This window comes from Bacillus rossius, chromosome 5 (assembly GCF_032445375.1).
Source record: "Bacillus rossius redtenbacheri isolate Brsri chromosome 5, Brsri_v3, whole genome shotgun sequence".
NCBI classification, from domain to species: domain Eukaryota; kingdom Metazoa; phylum Arthropoda; class Insecta; order Phasmatodea; family Bacillidae; genus Bacillus; species Bacillus rossius.
In genome coordinates, this window is record NC_086333.1 from 23,222,145 (window position 1) to 23,241,006 (window position 18,862).

The following is an 18,862-nucleotide window of genomic DNA, read 5'->3' on the forward strand; positions in this document are numbered from 1 at the left end:
AGTTTTTTTAACTTTTTTATTTAAAAATTTTCCGTTTTAACTTTTGATGCGAAAACAAAAAGACGAGTTATATAATAGCATAATAATTAAAAATTACAGACCAGGGCATTCATGATAAAACAATTGATCAGTATACGGAATAAAATAAAGTTAACCACCTTCTTTATCCGCGCGTACCGGCAACGCTGCGAGATACAGCATAGGCGTAGTTAATATGAGTATGTGTGAAATGTAATCTTAGTGTTAAAGGTGAAAGTTTGTAAGAAAATGAGAGGATGAGAGGGAGGTGCGTGTGTGTGTGTGTGTGTGTTGTGTAGATAACATGTATGAAATCTCGCTGTACATAATTTAAATTTTTTTATTATACTTTACTATACATTAACAGATGACTATAAATTACAAAAATAGATACAAGAAGGTAACTGGGTTTTAACATATTATTGAGCAGAGTCAATACTTCTCAGTCTCTCCAACTCCATCAAAGACGCTGAATCATGAGGGTTGCATCACAGTTTCCGCGGGTCCAGATCGCTAATAATTAAACATTCTAATGTTCGTACCCTACTTAATGCAACGTAAACTCAGCCCTTTGCAAAAATACGTTTTCCAACGTCAAAAAAAAAAGTAATGAAGTCGGTTAAATTCGGGTTTCACAAGGTAAAATCGACTCCTATTATTGTTGAAGTCTGTTTAAATGTAACCTGTGTTACCCGGGCCATAATAACGAATCGATTGACACCTTACTCATCAAAATAGGATGAATATTTTAGGCACTACGGATGAACATACGTAAATACAAACATGCATACATACATAAATACATAGACTGCTAAAATCATAACCCCACCTTTTGGCTTCGCCGTAGTCGGGTAAAAACGACGTCATTTTAACTTGATATTGTCACTTACATGAACCAATTACAATCAAGTAAGCTATTTGTAACAATATTTAAACACTGAAAACATACCATTATGCAGCTCTGTTACATTATCAGTAACAATCTCGAAGTAATATACGTTCCTCCTAGAAAATATTCTCATCTGATGTGGGCACTAATTCACTGTCATCTCTAAGATGTCCTTAGTTGTTACAGGGTAGATTCCCGTCGCTATCAATACCCTGGATCACAAACTACATTGTTATTTCTTAAAGACTTGTTTATCGTAAGCGGCTTACAGTCTTCGTCGCATTAACATCCTCAATAAGGTATTTGTTGATCACACGTAGTAACTGATGAATGGGAGACAGCATACAGACTATTTTGTGTCTGTAGTCGATATTATTTAAATGGTATTTAAGACTTCAGTTGTAAATATTCTTTTGGAAGATATTTTTAAATAGTTCATCCACTTCTGGAAAATGAAAGTTTGAAAAATTGCCCTTACATAAATAAAATATTTAAGAATAATTATTGAGGATTAAGTAAGAATTTTATTTAGTATTCTGTATTTAAATAAAATTTTAAGAAAATGAGAGATTACAGAACACTTACAATAAATGGTATGGTTACCTGCTAGCAAACAAAAATAATAATAATAACTACAATTCAAGCAGACGTGAAAATGACCCACAACTGCTGTGGAGTGGTACAAATCAAAGATATTTTTTTTATTGTAGTTATAATTATTTAGGCGCGTTATGAAAAAATTATAAGTGAATTTTTACGATGCCTACGCGCCAGGCAACGGTACTTTCATCGGACGAAAAAAGAGTAAATAAATTTTAAAAACAATATAACATATTATGTTCATTCAAATACTCTAATTTAGTGATTGATATAGAAAAGTGATTCGTATAGTAAAAACATTTATTTATTGCAACTATTAGCAAAAAATTTCATTTTTAATTTTAAAAATGTTTTACATTGGTGTTTTTATGTTCTCGTATTTATAATTTATATGAAATTTAAATTAAAACAATATTTTTTAATTAATATTTAAAATTCATAAATTAGAATAAGTTCTATGCAAATTTATTAATTTTAATTATTACCTACAAATCATTTCAATTATTTTACTATAATAAATAAATAATTTTTAACGCTTGATTTTTGAAATAACGAACAATATATTTTTTTTAATATTAAATTGATTTAATTTATACTGTAGTATTATATAAAAGGGGCTCCTGGAACTGGTTATAGGTCGTTGGGCCGAAGCCGATGACCGCCATATTGGATGTCATAACCATTGCAAAGGAATTTTAGTAAGGCCATAAACGTCTTAAATTTTTTCATATTACTTTCTATAATGTTATTACAAACTGGTTTTAGTTGAGTTTTGTAACCGTTTTCACAGACATTAGCGTTCAAACATTCATCGATCAAATAACAGAAAGGAATAAAATAATACAAAAACTAAATGCAAGCCAATAATTGGAGATTTAAAATATAAATTTACAGAAAAATGAAAAAAAAAATGACAAATAGCTTAGAAAATAGTGATAGAGAAGAAAAATTTTTAAAATTTCTTAATAAAACAAAACTTTCGTAACAATAAAATCGAAGCGAAGATAACACAATGGAAGCAAATCACGACTTAAGACAGCACATAAGACAACACAACACATTTGGGACATTTCAGGGTTGAATTCTGTTTTCATAATCAGGCGGGATACTGAATGCAAAAAAAAAAATTTAACTTTTTAATGTGTGGAAAGTATTAACAACCTATTGTCATTATAAAAATTTGTAAGAAATTTAACTCAATAAATTTCTTACCTTCGTATATTAACATACGTATATGAACGATATGTTATAATAACCACTTTATCATTTACATATTAAATAAGTAAGTGAGCTATGTTGATAAAGTATAAAATAGCTTGAGCAAGGAAAGCGACGTAACCGCTGGTGAAGTGAGGCTCTGGATGAACTCCGCGCACGCAGCATCCCCGGCTCACACCCCAGGGCCTCAGCCTCTCCACGCACCAGTCCGGCCACCTGGGAGGGATAACCTGCCCGCAACCCGCACTTCGCCCCGCAGAGGCCGCTCCGCGCTGCGGCGGTTATTAACCGAGAGGCGGGCCGGCAGAGCGCCGGGATGAAGGGATAATCCACGCCGAAGAACATCTCTCGAAGACAGTGTTCCGAGAGGGCGCCCCGGGAAACTTGATGTCATTACCGGCTTGCCGTCGAGCGAGACGAACAATAATAAGAGTCAAGCGGGGAGGGGGAGGGGTGCTCTTGATGTAATATTCAAAAAGACACACGAACAGAGACATGGTCTCCCAGGAGCTCCTGCCATGAAGTGTTCTCCTCTACATTGTAACTGTTAAGAAACAAAGGATTTGTTCACGTACTTCAAGTCAAGTTGAGGTGTTACAGTGTCAAATATTTTGGATTCAAAGACCACAGTTAGCCTGGCTGCCCTGTCGTGTCTAGCCACTAAGCCCAATTTCTTCTATACCTTCTGTTATACCCATGGGTATAAAAGTAGGAATATTAGTTTGTACAGCTGAAGAAAAGAAATGGTTCAATATCCCATTCATACGATACTTATAATGCTACCAGAAAACAAGCCAAGGCAGTTTCCGACCAAAGCAAGCATATCGGGGAAAATGTCTATATTTAGTTTGATTGTTCCATACACGAGTTAAATGTTGCTGTCCAATACAAAACAGCAGTTTATTTTAAAATTGATGTGACTTAGAGATTTGTTTTTAATATTTTATCTTCTATATTTCATTCACAAAAATACAACAACGTTGATTTATTATTTTTTAAAAAAAATACAGGGCAATTTTTCTGTTCACGAGATTAAATTTTCATTGGTAAAATAATTTTACAATCAGGTAAACTGAAATATACAGGATACAAAAGAATTTGTATTTGATTAAATGTAATTTAAGTATGATATATTTATTATATTTCATTTATCAGGCATGATATAGATAATTCACATCATTATTTTTTCTAATTTTATTTTAATATTTAAAAATGCTACCGATTGACGTATTTTATACAATTTAGTTGATTACTTAATTATTATACTACTTTAAACTTCCAACAAAATATTTTTTTACCAAGTGAGACTAAGAAATACGCACAGTTTAAGTAAGTAGTAGATCCTATGGCAAACTTTAATGCAAAGTGAAGGAAAACCATCTCGCATTTTCGTTTAGACTAACAGGTGTGGGGTTTCTATGAGGTGTTAGTGTATTCATAAGTAATTTATGGACAGCCATTTCCTGATAAACGTAGGAGTTTTAATTACAGAAAAAATTTTGTTTTCATTTCTTGTGAATATATGTATTTATTATATTTTAAGTAAAAATAAATTGTGTTGGTCTACCTTGCATGAAATAATCAAACCAATGTATTGAGCTATGCATGTAATAATATTATAGCAATGAAAGCAGCACAATGTTAATACATCATGCATATCTGTTTAAGGCACTATTTGTAAGATCCAGTTATTTATAAATAAAAAAGTAAAAAGTTTTGCCAGTGGAAAGGTTTGATACACGAACCTTATACGTTTCAGTCACGCACCCTACCACTATATTTTCTATACATATCGAACATTTGGACGGGACTAAGTATTATCAATGTTATATTATGCGTTTTATAAATGTTCATTACTTTTTTCTGTTAGGTTACCGAATTTATTCAGGGTAGTTTCACTACCATAAAGTTTCATTTGTCAAATCAATATCTTCGTTATGTCACCCATGTTTACGAAATTGGCTTTATGCGGGTTTATATAGCTCTATACGTGAGTCAGCCATCTTGACGACATTGGCTTGTGTGTATAGCAGAAAAATAAATCACGTTCTAGTACAGTTTTAGCTAAGACGTCTTGTATAAAAACGTTTTACCCAGAGCCAGACTCCTTGAAATAGTGCTGAAATGTTCCCCACTCAGGAGCAGGTGCACTAACAGAAAATAGGTGGGGAAACTGCTAAGGAATTAGGTGTTGTGTGGGGCTGGCTTTATCTGTACGAGCACTGACATAAAACATATATTTAACATTTAGGCATTTAAACCAACACAAATTTGTTTGATAATAGTTGTTTAATGTAATCTAAAATTTCCTCTACTATTTTTTTTAAAACAGTTCAGATAAGAAATTTGACATTTTCTGTAAAAATTGAGTGATTTACACTTACATGCGTGTACGCAATGGAACAATTTTTCCATTTAAAATAATTAAAAATGTTATGTTGATTTACAAATTATTACATATTCTGTAAGTAAAAAGTAGGTTTTTATTTTTATTTATTTGTATATCCTCTATAGTCCTTACTTGTATTATTTTTTTAATAGATTGTGTTGAATTCAGACTTCTGCACATAGTATAACGAAATTATCTTATTATTCATCAACTTTTTTGTCAGAATAAAAAATCTTCGCATTAAAGATTAATGTTATTTATCGTAAGAGTTTAAACAAATTTAATTTTTTTACTTTGTTTCCCTACAGGTCTGAATGAATAACCTAGATTTACCTAAGACAAACATTTTTACAAAAGGAAGTCACCATCAATGCTAAAAAGTTGCTTTCCTCTTTCTATTTATTTTACTGTAGATAAAAAAAATCATAAAATTTCACATTTTCAATTTGAAAAATTATAAATCAACGCCTTAAAAAGTAATAAAAATAAATATTAATTTACTCTCTAAATTCACTGAATATTCCTCGATTAATAATTTTAATATCATAATTTTAGAATGGTAATTAAGGATATAAAAATCTCTGTGTATAACAGTTGTACCAAATTAATATCGTTGGAATAATATTCGAAAATTAAAAAAAAAATTCTATCAAATATTCCAAGTATTTAAATGCATGAACACACGTTATAAGTTAAAATTCACCAAAAAAGTTATTTTCAAATAAGTGTCAGGTTGCTATACGAGGTACGATGGTTATAAGTATAAACAAAGGAACAAACACTATTAAAGTGGTACAGCATTTCATAATCCACATGATATTCAACAAACTATAAAGATAACGTTATACATATATAACTAAGTTTATATACTATTTTGCTTGTTTTAACACTTTCAAGCTTATATCAGGACGATAAACATAATGGTATTTTGGGAGAATATGACGTACCCTAAAATAAAAGCCTAAAATTTGTTTAAAAAAAACTACACTTTAAGCTGTAATTACAGTTGTGCACTCTACAATTTATAGATATTTTTTAAATACAAAATTGGTACGCAGTTTACGAAATGTTCTGCAGTTGATGTGCAAAAACTACACTTACTAGAATGCGTCATTTTACCTGCAACTTCAGGTAAAAGAACACTTTTTTCGGGCAGTTTGAAGTGCTTCAGAAAATTAGAAGGAAGCCTTGCTTTAAATTTTTTTTTTGATCAACGTGAATTAATTACACGTGACAGACTAAAGTTATAAAATATTACAGTTTAATATATTATTTAAATTTATTGTATGATTATTTAATTATAAAAATACTGCATTGTAATATAAAATATTTGTAATCTTTTGATTAAATAAAAAATTGATATTCGTCTTACATTAATTTGGGCGTTTTTTGATTACAATTTTATGTCATTAATCTTACTATACAAAGTTTAAATACCTAAATTATTAAAAAACAAAATTTTTCATTCAAGAATAAAATTAAATATTAAGTTTACTATTGCATAATAAATCAAAATTGTTAGGCAAAGGCCAATTATTCAATACCCTCTTCAGGATTATTCATATAAACATTAAATGTTACTAAAGCTATTCTAGTACCGATCATAATAAAATTAAATTCATTAAAAATAAAATAATATATTTACAATTTTATAATAGCTCACGTCATAGCATTCCCAGTCTCCCCCCCCCCCCCCCCCAAGAATGTTTAATATACTGCCACACATTCAGTTGTTTCACGCAATGGCTTCATCCGCTTTCGATTAGAATTTAGAGTAAGTTTGTATTGGGCTTAGATATTTATAGAGTTTTTTACCTTGGAATAGTGTCTAAATATTTTCTGCTATATATATATATATATATATATATATATATATATACATTGATTCTTTTTTTTCCGTTTAACGTTGTTTCTGACACAGACTGAACAATTTGTATTCTTTTTTCTCTATCCTCGCTTTGTTTGGTACAGCTGTAAGAATGTGATTTATAATTACTTATTTTTGAATTTATTCAACTATGTTTATATTTTAACACTGGTGGAATGTAAATTGTACATAGCCGATGTATTAGCGTAGCCACTGAAAGCATGCAGAAAAAAAAGCTTTATTTAAGAAAGGAGGGCTGTTGTTTCGAGGAGAAAGATTTTAGTTCCCCTTTAAATTTATCATGTTTATAAAACTGATTTTTTTTTACAATTAGAGTCACAGTAACTAGCAACCCAAGAGGTCCGATTCCTCCCCCAGCACAACGAAGTACTGAAAGTTTAAAATTTTTCATAGTATGTTTTAAACAAACAGAACATCGAATCATCACTCCACAAACCTTTAATACACTTTGACCAATATTAGTAACAAAGGATGCAATCAGGCTTGCTTTATTCTTTGCATTCGATAGGAATGGATCCAGTTTTAGAGTAAGAGGGAAGTTTTTTTCTGTTTTGGAGTCTAGAGCACGTTTAAGTGGTGCTCTTCTATTTTATTCCGCAGTTTTCGCAACAATTAAACACAACACAGCACCTGTTTCTAGAGTTTTTCTTGAGGTCAATCGTAAAAAGCGGCATAAACTGTAGCTGTCAGTTTTACAATATGTAGTAAGAAAACTCCGTTAAGTGCCACAATGCTCTGAAACAAGTTACTGTTGTTTTTAAAGGAGTGAAAACATCGTAGAAAAAAAGGTTTAGTTGTTTTCCTTGAATAGTCATAAAAAATAAACAACTCGTAACTGAAGCAGGTAGACGAATCCTTATGTTATCCCTCGTTCCATGAACAGCATTGCTTCAGTTCGATTTTGAGTTTCAGTGATGGTTAAACCATCCCTAAATTTTTCCTTTAAATTTGACTTCACACTTTGCTCATTTAATCAATCATCTTTAATTTCATTTATCATATCAGCAAGTGAGATTTGACAGTCATTACTGTTCTCCTAAAGAGATGAAAGTCAACTATTTTTCTAGATTTTCCTGGGGTTATATGTGTAAAAATGAGAGGTAGCATTATTGGTGATTATTTAACTTTCAGACTACTAAATCGTTTGAGTCAGCTAAATGTAACTTCACTTCTGTCACCTTCTGATAACCCTTACGATCCCCTGCTTCAATCATGTGGCCTTTCGTTTCTATGGTTTGTACATTGTAGACATGATGTCACTTCTGTGATTCTCTTTTGTTGTTTTGCATTAAAACTAAATGTTGATAGTTTTACATTAGTAATGTAATGAAATGTAAGTAATTACATTTGCATATTGACTTGACTTTGAAAGGCCGATTGAACTCCTGATGTTAATGGATCTTTATGCTTTTTGGACTGATGTTATAGAGACCTTTCTAGTGTACGTTTTTATGCAGGAAGAGTGAATGAATAAAATCATGAGTGCTTTAACTTTCGTATATTATTCATCAATTTTAATAAACTGCATTCTTTCAAACCTTTCAATTTCTTTAAATCATTTTTCCACTGCATCACCTTTTTTTACATTCATTTCCACTCTGACACTTCGGGTATGTTTTTTTCCCAAAAAATTTTTATTTTGTGTATCGGTGGTGGATAGTCCAGACTACTGAATCGTAAATATTCTCCCAAGTATAATACCACTCGATGACTAACCTCGATAAATTTTGCCATAATTAACAATTAAAGACCAAACTGATCGTTTAGATTCTGACAATTGACCACTAATATTTTTCTGATGGTTTATTTGTTGTTTGTAACTAAAGAAAATTTATGACCATTGTGCTTTTAATATGGGTAAGTTTAAAAATAAATAGTGGTGGTTGTTTATGCCTGATTGTATAACATGCATATAGTAGGCTACTTTGTGGATAAACATACTAATACCCAATTATTTTTTTAAGAAAATATCAACTTAAAATAACTTGATAAATAATGTAAACAAGTGCGCTTATTGTTTATATGTGGCTTATGCTCTTTCAATTTTGGGCTCCGCCTAGTTTTAATGTTGCTTTTATTAATGTTCGATGTCTGTGACATTTCTCTAAAGTTTTATATTCTCTGTTCGCAGCTTAAGCCTGGAGCCATCTTCGAAGAGTTAAGTAAATACTGTCAGCCTATATTTCCAACAAGTTCATTCATTTGTTTATCATGCGAATCGCGACATGAATAGTTATTTCCACTTCCATAACATGCATAGTCACAGGTCCGCCAAACTGCGTTAAAACAAGTGTTATTTTAAGTTCGCTGGAGGAACAAAACAGTCTTAGATTCAAGAACGTATACATATATTCAAAGTATCTCCAACAGCCAAAGTACCAGCGCATGGCTACGATTTTACAATTGGTGAAAGGTTTGAAATATTTTCCATTTAATTATTATGTAGATGTAGTGCCACTTTTCGAAGCAAGAGCCTGCGTGCGAGAAAACAGGCATTATACAATAGAACTTTTCCATGGAAAGACATCCAAAATTAGACTTCCTTATCTGTGTCAAATGTACGGCAAAATAACTGAGAATTTGCTGCGGAACAATGTGTATGTAACACCGTGTTTTTACACATGGATGAACTAAATTTATGTCACGCTCATTACGATCACATAAAAACCGACACGTTGTTTCAAGAATTTAAAGACATTTGTTCCTTTTGCTGGAAAATTGAACATATACTCATTCTTTATGACATTAAGGACTGCTCTCTATAAGGGCAGTTACTGAAAATGTTTTGATAAGTTAATACTGTAATAGAAAAACATGAGTCATAGCATTTTTAAATTCGGTCGTAGCAGTCACGCTCCAAGTATTGAAAAAGATCTGCATATTGTCCTCAAGTCTCACGGCACTGATATACTGAAATAATTTCCGCTACTTGACCAAAAAGAATAAAGTAAAAATAATCAATTACTGCAGTATTGGTTGCCATCGACCAGGATGTGAAGGCCTCACATTTTTTATTTAGTGAGATGATCGATTTATCAAATGCACAAAGTAATGACGATTTAAAGGCTTTTCAAACTAACCGGAATTTATTGTTATGTAACTCGTAACCAAAAAATCTAGTTGAATAAAATAATATTGAAATTGATTTGTGTATGGAAGAAACCAATAAAGATAATGGAGATTAATTAAAAGTACAAATAATTTCTAATTTTGTTTTAGCTAGCAGAATGTTGGACGTAGCCAGTTACTATCATCATGCCATACATTCTGTTCGTGTTAAAAACTTAATTTCCGGAATAGTCAGACTTTAAGGTGAAATGGAAAACAAAGAGCATTCAAACCAATCACTATTCAACTTTAAAAACTTAAAAGTAAGGAAGAACTGCCCATCATGGTGAAGACAAAAGTTTATGACGAGGTACCAAATATTAAAAAAAGACGAAATATGAACTAGATTGAGAAGAAGAGGACTTTATGAATACCGAGTTTCTGCATTAGAAAAAATGATAACATCCACACCAAGAAAATGCACTTTTGTGAAAAAACTTAATATTTTTCAAAGTCGGAATAATGACCAGAATTATGGAATAGACAGAATACATAATCAATTATTCTGCAGCACAAAAGAAAAACTTGATGCCATGAAATAACATGTGTGGTGAGGATTATAAAATGCATGGGACTCCAGGTTTGAACGAATTTATGTTTCGCAAGGAACCTTAAAGCTATTCCCAACAAAATTTGCTAAAGTACCAAAAACTGACAAAGCTAACTCATGAATTTTTCATGATAAAATTCAGAATGTGGTATATATAAAGATAAAGATCAAGTTATAATCAAACTTCTCTCTAATCTCTTCAGTGAACTTACTGCATAGGCTATTGCGTTAGTTTAAACAAACTAAAAAGTAGCTAAACTTTGACTATATGTAATGGACCGACCCGAACTTACTGATCGATTGTCTTAGACTGCGTCTGGCTTCTTTAAGTGAAGGGAATCATTCACACACCAACGAAATATTCTTCTTACTCAAATAACTGAGGAAATCTGGCTACATACAATGAATCAAACTGAAATCGCATTCAAACTTCACATTCCTGTAAGAAAGAAATACCTTCTATGCAAAGTTTTAGGGCATGGATTTGGTGATACATCGCAGGTGGACTGTGTTAAGATGATACCGTATTCCAAAATTAATAAAGGTTTCAAGTAAATATTGATGTTCAACGATGTGCCTAGCAAGTTTGCTTTTGCCAGAGATGTGAAATTGAGAAGGCGACCGATGTAACCAAAGCAATGGCAGACATTTTGCGCGATGGTTTTGTACCGTCGCACTTGCAAATGGATCTCGGCTTTGAGTTCTACAATGACCTCCTTCAATGCTTTGATGAAGAAGTTGGACATCAAACATTCACAACATTTAGTAATGTCAAGCTTCCATAGTCAAGAGGTTTAACAGAACTTTGTGCACCAAGCTGTGGCACCAGTTCATAGCTAATGGAACTTACAAGTGGTGGGATATCTTGCCGAGACAAATAAGTGAATACAATTCCATGGTGTGTTCTACTACGAAAATGAAGCCTAAAGATATAAATGTTGAGCACCTGTTTCGAACCATCTTTCCCAACAATTAAGACGAAGAATTATTCACGAAAAGGAAAAGCTAATATTGTCAAAACTATGCGGATCTCCAAACAGAAAGGCAGAGAGAGAATTTGAGTCCCGAACATTTCCATGTGACCCACATTTGCGAATAAATGCCTAGGACCTACTAGCTCGAATATTTGGACAACATTCCTATTGCAGTGGTGAAAACACTTAATGAACTTGAGTAACATCTTTATCTTCATTTCTCCGCTGTATAATGTTATGGTCATCGCTCAAATTTCATAGTTGTTCTAAGCACGGAGAGAAGACTGCGCGCCAGTTCAGAGCCTTGCGCTTAGAGGTGATGCCACGCTAATACCAGCGAGCGTCGCACTTACCATCCCGCCTCACAAACACAGATACACCCTTGACGCCGGCGACCTCCCGCTGCTTCGTGCATCGCACTACCGCATGCAGCAGCGACGCACGCGTTGCGGCAGCTCCTGCTGTTTCTTTAAGAAATCCGCACAAAGATAGCTGCGTTACCTAATGCTGCATGACTTCAGTTTTTACGAATGAAACGACGGTAAAATGGACGGTTTCTTTAACTCCTCCAGCTATTCGTTTAGTTTCAGTGCACACATACAAATTACAATTGTTACGCTGGTTATAAAACTTTTTTGAAATGAACTTAACTTCATGTAAATTTTTTCCAAATGTACGGAAGAATTATTTAAGCCTATGTACTGGTCACAACATTAAAATCACGTTTTTTTTCTTATTATATGGCAATTATGCAAATTGTATTACATTTCCTTTCGTATTTCCATGACTTTATATATTGAATTTTTGTCTTTGCATAAATTGGTAATGTTTTTTTCTATTTTAAATAGAAACAATACATAAAATAGTATTTTATTTAAAAGAGTGAATTTTTTGTTAAGTCGTTTGGAAATTTTTAAAAAATTATAAAACACGCCAGCGCGAGAGAAGTAATGTTGAAGGAAACACAATATGTCCCGTGCCACTTTTGGAAAACACTTTATTTCCCTTTTTGTATTAATATTTTTGCTGGCTATTTTTTAGTTACAGTTTCTTGTGGGTTTTTATTCTGGTTTATTTAGTTTTAAGATATTGCTTAGGATGTCTTCACGATATTAAAAAACATAAACAGAACATTCTATAGATATTCAAATCTAAATTATAAATTTTAGTTTATGTTAAGTATTTTAATTGTGTTATTTTTTTAGAATATTTTTACTTTTTTATTTTTTAATGAGCAAACTAAAACGCAATTCTGGACATGCCTTAAATAATTGGCGTGTTGTTAAGTAATGCAGAAACGGGGGTACTATGTTTGGCGCACGAATACAGCGTCGTGCGGCGGCCGAGCCGTGAGGTGCGGACAGTCGCCAGTCGACGGGCGGCCATCTTTGCGTCGACACCTCGCGCGCGGATTTCTCGCGAAACATGACGTTCTTTAGCCGGTCCGTGGCTGTGCTGGGAAATTCAGCGGGCGTGATAGGCCTGAGGATGGCTTTGAAGTTTATGAAAGCGTAACTGTTTTAAGACGTAAAGATAATTTTACGGAAGTGAAGGGCGTGTGGTGATAGAGCGTGACATGATACTACATAATTGGCAATTTGGTGGTTCGTTATTCGTCTTCAGGTTCCACATGTGTTCTTCGTCAACCTTCAGCTGTGGACTTCGGCCACAAGATACGTCCTTCATGTGTCCGGCAAGGCTGTGTCGGGCACGGCAACAAGTGAAACTGTGGGAAGCAATTTTACAATTTGCTACATGATCGCCGGCGCCCTTCCCAGTACATTCTCAAGCAAGTAACTGGCCAGTTCCGGTAAAACATTTAGCACAACGTCACCAAGCAGTGAATTTACGTGTCGAAGTAATCGTTGTTTGTTCGGATACGTATTTTCAAGTAATTTAATAGTGACATTTTGCCGCAGCGAACTTAGCTATTGGTTTTCGGCCGCATTAAATTACGGAACTTGAAGTCATGTTTTCTTGAATGGAATTTTTTTACATTGTCCAATGTTTTCGTAGATTTAAACAGGCTGCATATACAGATGAAAGTAAATTCATAAACTTTGGACAAAAACTATCTGAAAGTGATAAGTTTATTAAAGATTTGGATAATTAGATATAGGCCTATACATATTGTGCTGTATATGATTATTAATATGATTTTAATCGACATAGGTTTTAATATGTATTTATATGAGTTAATAATAATCTATACTTTGAATGTTATTAGTATTAAAAAAATCATTTATTATTATTTTTTAAATATTTATTTTTTAAAATCATCCTAAAATTATTAAGTTGTAACAAATTGGAGGCAGTCGCATTCGACGAAGTATGAAGTAATAATGTTATTTCTTATTGTTATGAGTTTGATTTTCGAGCTTATTAAAGACAAAAACAATGAAAACGGTTTTTTTCTAGCACTCATTACGTGGTCCTCTTTAAATTTTATCAGTATATTGTTTATGTATTATTCTCACTAAAATGGAAAATATGAGCAGCTGTCGTGATAATCGCGGTGTTTTAAGAGCAGTTGTTTCTAGCGAATTAAGCTTGCAATGTTATGGCTGACGCGTTTAAATGAGACTGCTCGTAGCAAGTCGTGGGGACTGTCACTGCCTTCTATCATCGCAGGGGAGAGTGAAAACAACGTAATCAACAACTACAATTACATTTAGACTCTAAATAATATTTAATTTTGTATTAATTCAGCAAAATATTTAAAACATTGCATTCATTAAAATTGCAAAATATTTCCTTAAAATACAAGTGGGAATTTTTTTATTCAAACTTTGTTTTTTTTTTATTATGTTGCCTATCTTCTGTCATTTATATAATCTTACATTTCACACTGTAATTTCCCTAAATGAGTGAGGATTATTTACTGTAAATGCTATATTTTCTTCTCTCATTTATAACAAACCTTTTATTCTTTAATAAAATCAAGATATTTAACTGAGTTTATACAAAATAATTTTACTCGAACAATAATCATCATCCGTTGAATAAATAAAACGATAACGATTCTATGTATGAAGATTTTTGCTAACACATATTTTGTTGATTTTATTTACAAAGACTTTTTGGGTTGAAAATAACAGTTATGCTTTCATCAAATATTTAAAAATATATATTTTTTATTAATTTATTTGTAATTCTATAATAAATATTAATTTTAGAGAAGATTTCCTACACATTTTTAAGTGCATGTTACTCAACACTTAATACAAAGTTCTTAGAACTTTGTCCATAGAATCAATAATGGCAAATATCTCAAATTTAAAAAAAAATTACATTATTATAGTTATTACAATCAATTACTAAAATTTTTGATATATTTATTCGAAAACCGTTCATTTAAATGATGTGTTTTAATGAAAATGGTTTGGTTCAAAAATTATTGTATCACACTTTACAAACATCAAGAAAAGTTATTGAGAATAAAGTTATGTATACAAAATATCGTATATTAAAGAAAAATATCATTGTGCATGTTTCAAAAATTTCTGCCTAAACATGTAATCCATGCGTTTTATAATGTTTAAACTTCTTTAAATATATAATAATTTATCTTTTTGTATAAAAATATTTTTTTCAATGACAACTAAAGACACATCTTGATTTAGGTAAATTCAGAAAAACAAAATGAAGCACATCCTTAAACTTTTAGAAACAATATTTGTATTAAAATTGGAAATATGTTATATCGTATATATAGCAAAATTTAACTAACAAAATTTTTTAATTATTACAAAGAATCTTCACTCAATCTAATTTTGTAATTAAATTTTAGAGTTTATTAGTTGTTGGTTACAAAAATGGTCATAACTTGCACTTATAACTGTATTAATGCATGAATGGCATCTTATTTAGGTTATTGGAAAATTTAAATGTATTTATTAGAAAATTTTCTTTTAAATTTGATTGTTAAATATGCCTTAATATCTTGTTTATTTTGTCGGTTTTAAATAAATGTCAGTTGAAAGATTTTTTAACATATAAATGTATTGTATTATACTGCTAAAAGAAAAAAAGTAGTAATTAATAATTTTTTATGCTAGATAATGTTTAATAAAAATTAAATAATACCTTTAACTTTTTAACAATTATAACCTTATTTTTCTCATAAAGGGAACAAAAAATCACAAGGGTATCAAAAATTAAAAATAAATTTTATTTTTTGGAAACATTTCATCTAGATTTTAAACAGAAGACTAAATATATTTTTTAGTTTTTGATAATTATTGTTTATGAAACTTGTTTTAAAGAAAATATTTGAAAAAGTACTTATGAAAAAATTCAAACAGTTTATTATTGTGTATCAAATATATTATATGTTAGGGTTATTGCTAATGTTCTAAAATGAAAATATTTATGTAGAAATAACATTTGTTTCACGTGCAAAGATTATTGGAATATAGCCTTAAAAAGAACTTTATTTCTAATATTTTTAATTACCGGTATTTCTAACGCTTTGGAATAAAGTGAGTATACATATATAACTATTTTAAACAAAACATTAAATTTCGTAAAGAAAATTTTCTTACTTACAATTGTATAAATATAAAATAAATGATTTTATATTAATACTGTATTTTGGGAATTCCTTCTGAAAAAAATACATATGTTGTAAATTTCTTGAAGTCTCAAATGTGGTCCTTATAGTCGCAAAATTCTTGAATTAGTATCCGAATAAGGTAATAATTTATTTTACATGAAATAAACTACAATATTTTTATTTCTTTGAGATACATTATACATTTTTAAATCCAATGTTTTACATATTTGTGTACTAGTCATACGATAATATGTACTACGAGCAAGACAGGTGAACTACTAAAACCACAGCTTATAAATTATGTTGTAAAACACTTTCCCCAGTTAGGATCTAAATATAACGCTACAAGATGTTATGTTCCACCCGGACAAAATGATGTCACATTCAACTGAGATATTTATCACGAACTTCACTCCTTTCTTCGAAAGTGCCACGAAAACATATATTAATGGGGTTCAGAATATGCTGATAAGCTGGCCAAGACACAGCATAATTCCTTATTTACTTGTCAGAAAGCTTGCCTTCGAGGAAGCTGCGAGCAACAGGTACTGTACTGCATCTAGTGGACATGTCTAACAACTTGAAGCGCCGGAGTATTTCCATATTTTTCCCCTTTTTATATAAAACATTATATATATAATTTTGAAAAACGTTTGGAAAAATTTAATTTCTGATTTTCTCTTCTTTCAGCAAGGATATAGTTCTAGCACAACCCGGAATTTGTTTGTATTTTTTTTACTTAATTTTTTTTATTCACGACTCTTGATTAGGAAAAAACATGCGTCAGTTTTCATCGTGTGCTCCTGAATATTTCTGTTATTTCTGTCAATAATTTTTTTTCTCCATGTGCTTCTGATTATTGCTGTCAATATTTTGTTTGTTTCTCCAAGTGCTTCAGGTCATTCCTGACGAGACTTCTGTTGGTTTTCTCCATGTACGCTTGAATATTCGTGGCCATATATATATATATATATATATATATATATATATATATATATATATATATATACACAAGCTGACCCGGCAAACGTTGTTTTGCTATATAAATTATTTCTAGGGAATTTATAGCTGCAGTATCCGGCGTTGCCCCGGCTGAACACACGGTGAAGGGTACCTTTTTCGAAATCAGTTGTAGTTAGTAAATGTCTTCTTAATTTGAATGTAAAGTGTGCAAAATAATTTATATCACTTTCAGATCCCGACAGACGTTCTGCCAGTGTATAGTTATTTACATGTATACATCTTAAAATTGGTGGTCTGTATGTAGTCTAGACTCTATAAAGCACTATAGAAAAACTAAAAATAAGAGATTACTAATATTGAAAAGATTCCATTATCTAGCTAATGCTCGGCATGCATTACAATGCCTCATTCAGTTTTGTTTTGTAATATGTTTGAAGTAGTTATACATATACAAGTCATCTATCCATCTCTATAAACATATATTTATCTCTATCTACATATTTATATATCAATGTATCTCTCTATCGCTATTTATCTCTTTATATCTACATATTTACATATATACCTCACACTATCTCTATCTCTTCTATATATAAATCTCTATATAGCTCTATACATCTATATATCTCTTTATATAACCTATTTCATTCTCTATACCTCGCTCTATCTCAACTTATCTCTTTGTCTCTCTCTATCTCACTCTATATATATCACGCTTTCTCTGACTCTCTTTTATATTTAAATAAATTGTGTCATGCGTGCGCACTTATACAACAAAAACAGACGAAGTGCCGCTATATAATATGAAATAAACACATTTTTGAAACTATTTGTGCTCCAAATATTGCAAAATAGTTATACCGTCTCAGAAACATTCACGGTTATGCGCATAACAACTCACCAAAATTTCATCGCAATTGGATGAGTGGTATAGAAACGCATACGGCACAAACAAACGAAAATTAAAGACATGACAAACGCATCAAACGATGGTACGTTTAAAATTCATGGCAACTAACTCTATCTATTGACGAAGTTAAAAACAAAACTGTTATGAGCGCCTTTATTTTGCTAGCCGTTGCGAGCTCGACTAAGCGGGCTGGTCTCACCAAGGAGAAAAATATGAATTTGCCAGACCTTACTATGTGTATGATTGTGTGGTAGACATAAAGAAATGACACTCACTCACTATTTGTATGTCTATGACCTATGATTGTTTCTGTTATAAAATTAAATTATCCATTTTTCACTCCCTTAGGGATGGAATTTAATATTAATATGTGGTCTATGTGTTAATCCAGTTAATGAGCTCGCTGTAGGCGGGGAAGAATGATCATTTGTTAATTGATCAGCTATCGACCGGGGTTTAAAAATATAAAATTCTAATAAAAATTAAGGGTAGGTGATAGAATGGTGAAAATTTAGGGTTGTATGTATTTTTTAATGCCACATTATGAAAAAATAAAAAATAAAAAAAATTTGTCCAAAATGTTTAAAAAAATGTTTGGGGTGGACAACCCTTATCACTTAGGGGTATGAAAAATAGATAGTAGCCGATTCTTAGACCTACTGAATATGCATACAAAATTTGATCAAAATCGGTCAAGCAGTTTCGGAGGAGTATGATAACTAACACTGTGACACGAGAATTTTATATATAAGATACTAGCTGCAGTACCCGGTTTTGCCCGGGCTGAACACCGGGTGATA

General features: G+C 31.4%; 2 protein-coding genes across 8 annotated transcripts in view; one reads left to right on the forward strand and one right to left on the reverse strand.

Moving 5' to 3' along the window:
• The window catches only part of LOC134531646 (RNA polymerase-associated protein LEO1-like), a 241,029-nt gene that overhangs the window by 198,755 nt on the left and 23,412 nt on the right, over positions 1 to 18,862 (reverse strand). The gene's annotated exons all lie outside the window — the stretch shown is intronic.
• LOC134531644 (uncharacterized) overlaps positions 1 to 18,862 on the forward strand; it is a 784,236-nt gene that overhangs the window by 37,920 nt on the left and 727,454 nt on the right. The window contains exons 4-5 of one of the 7 annotated variants that reach the window (XR_010075054.1): positions 9,134 to 9,159; positions 13,258 to 13,743. The exons of 4 other annotated variants lie outside the window; for them this stretch is intronic. The gene's annotated coding sequence lies outside the window, so the exon portion shown is untranslated. Of the gene's footprint in view, positions 1 to 9,133; positions 12,412 to 13,257; positions 13,744 to 18,862 lie in introns of those variants that run through there. 2 more of the 7 variants (XR_010075053.1, XR_010075052.1) reach the window with 2 other exon arrangements.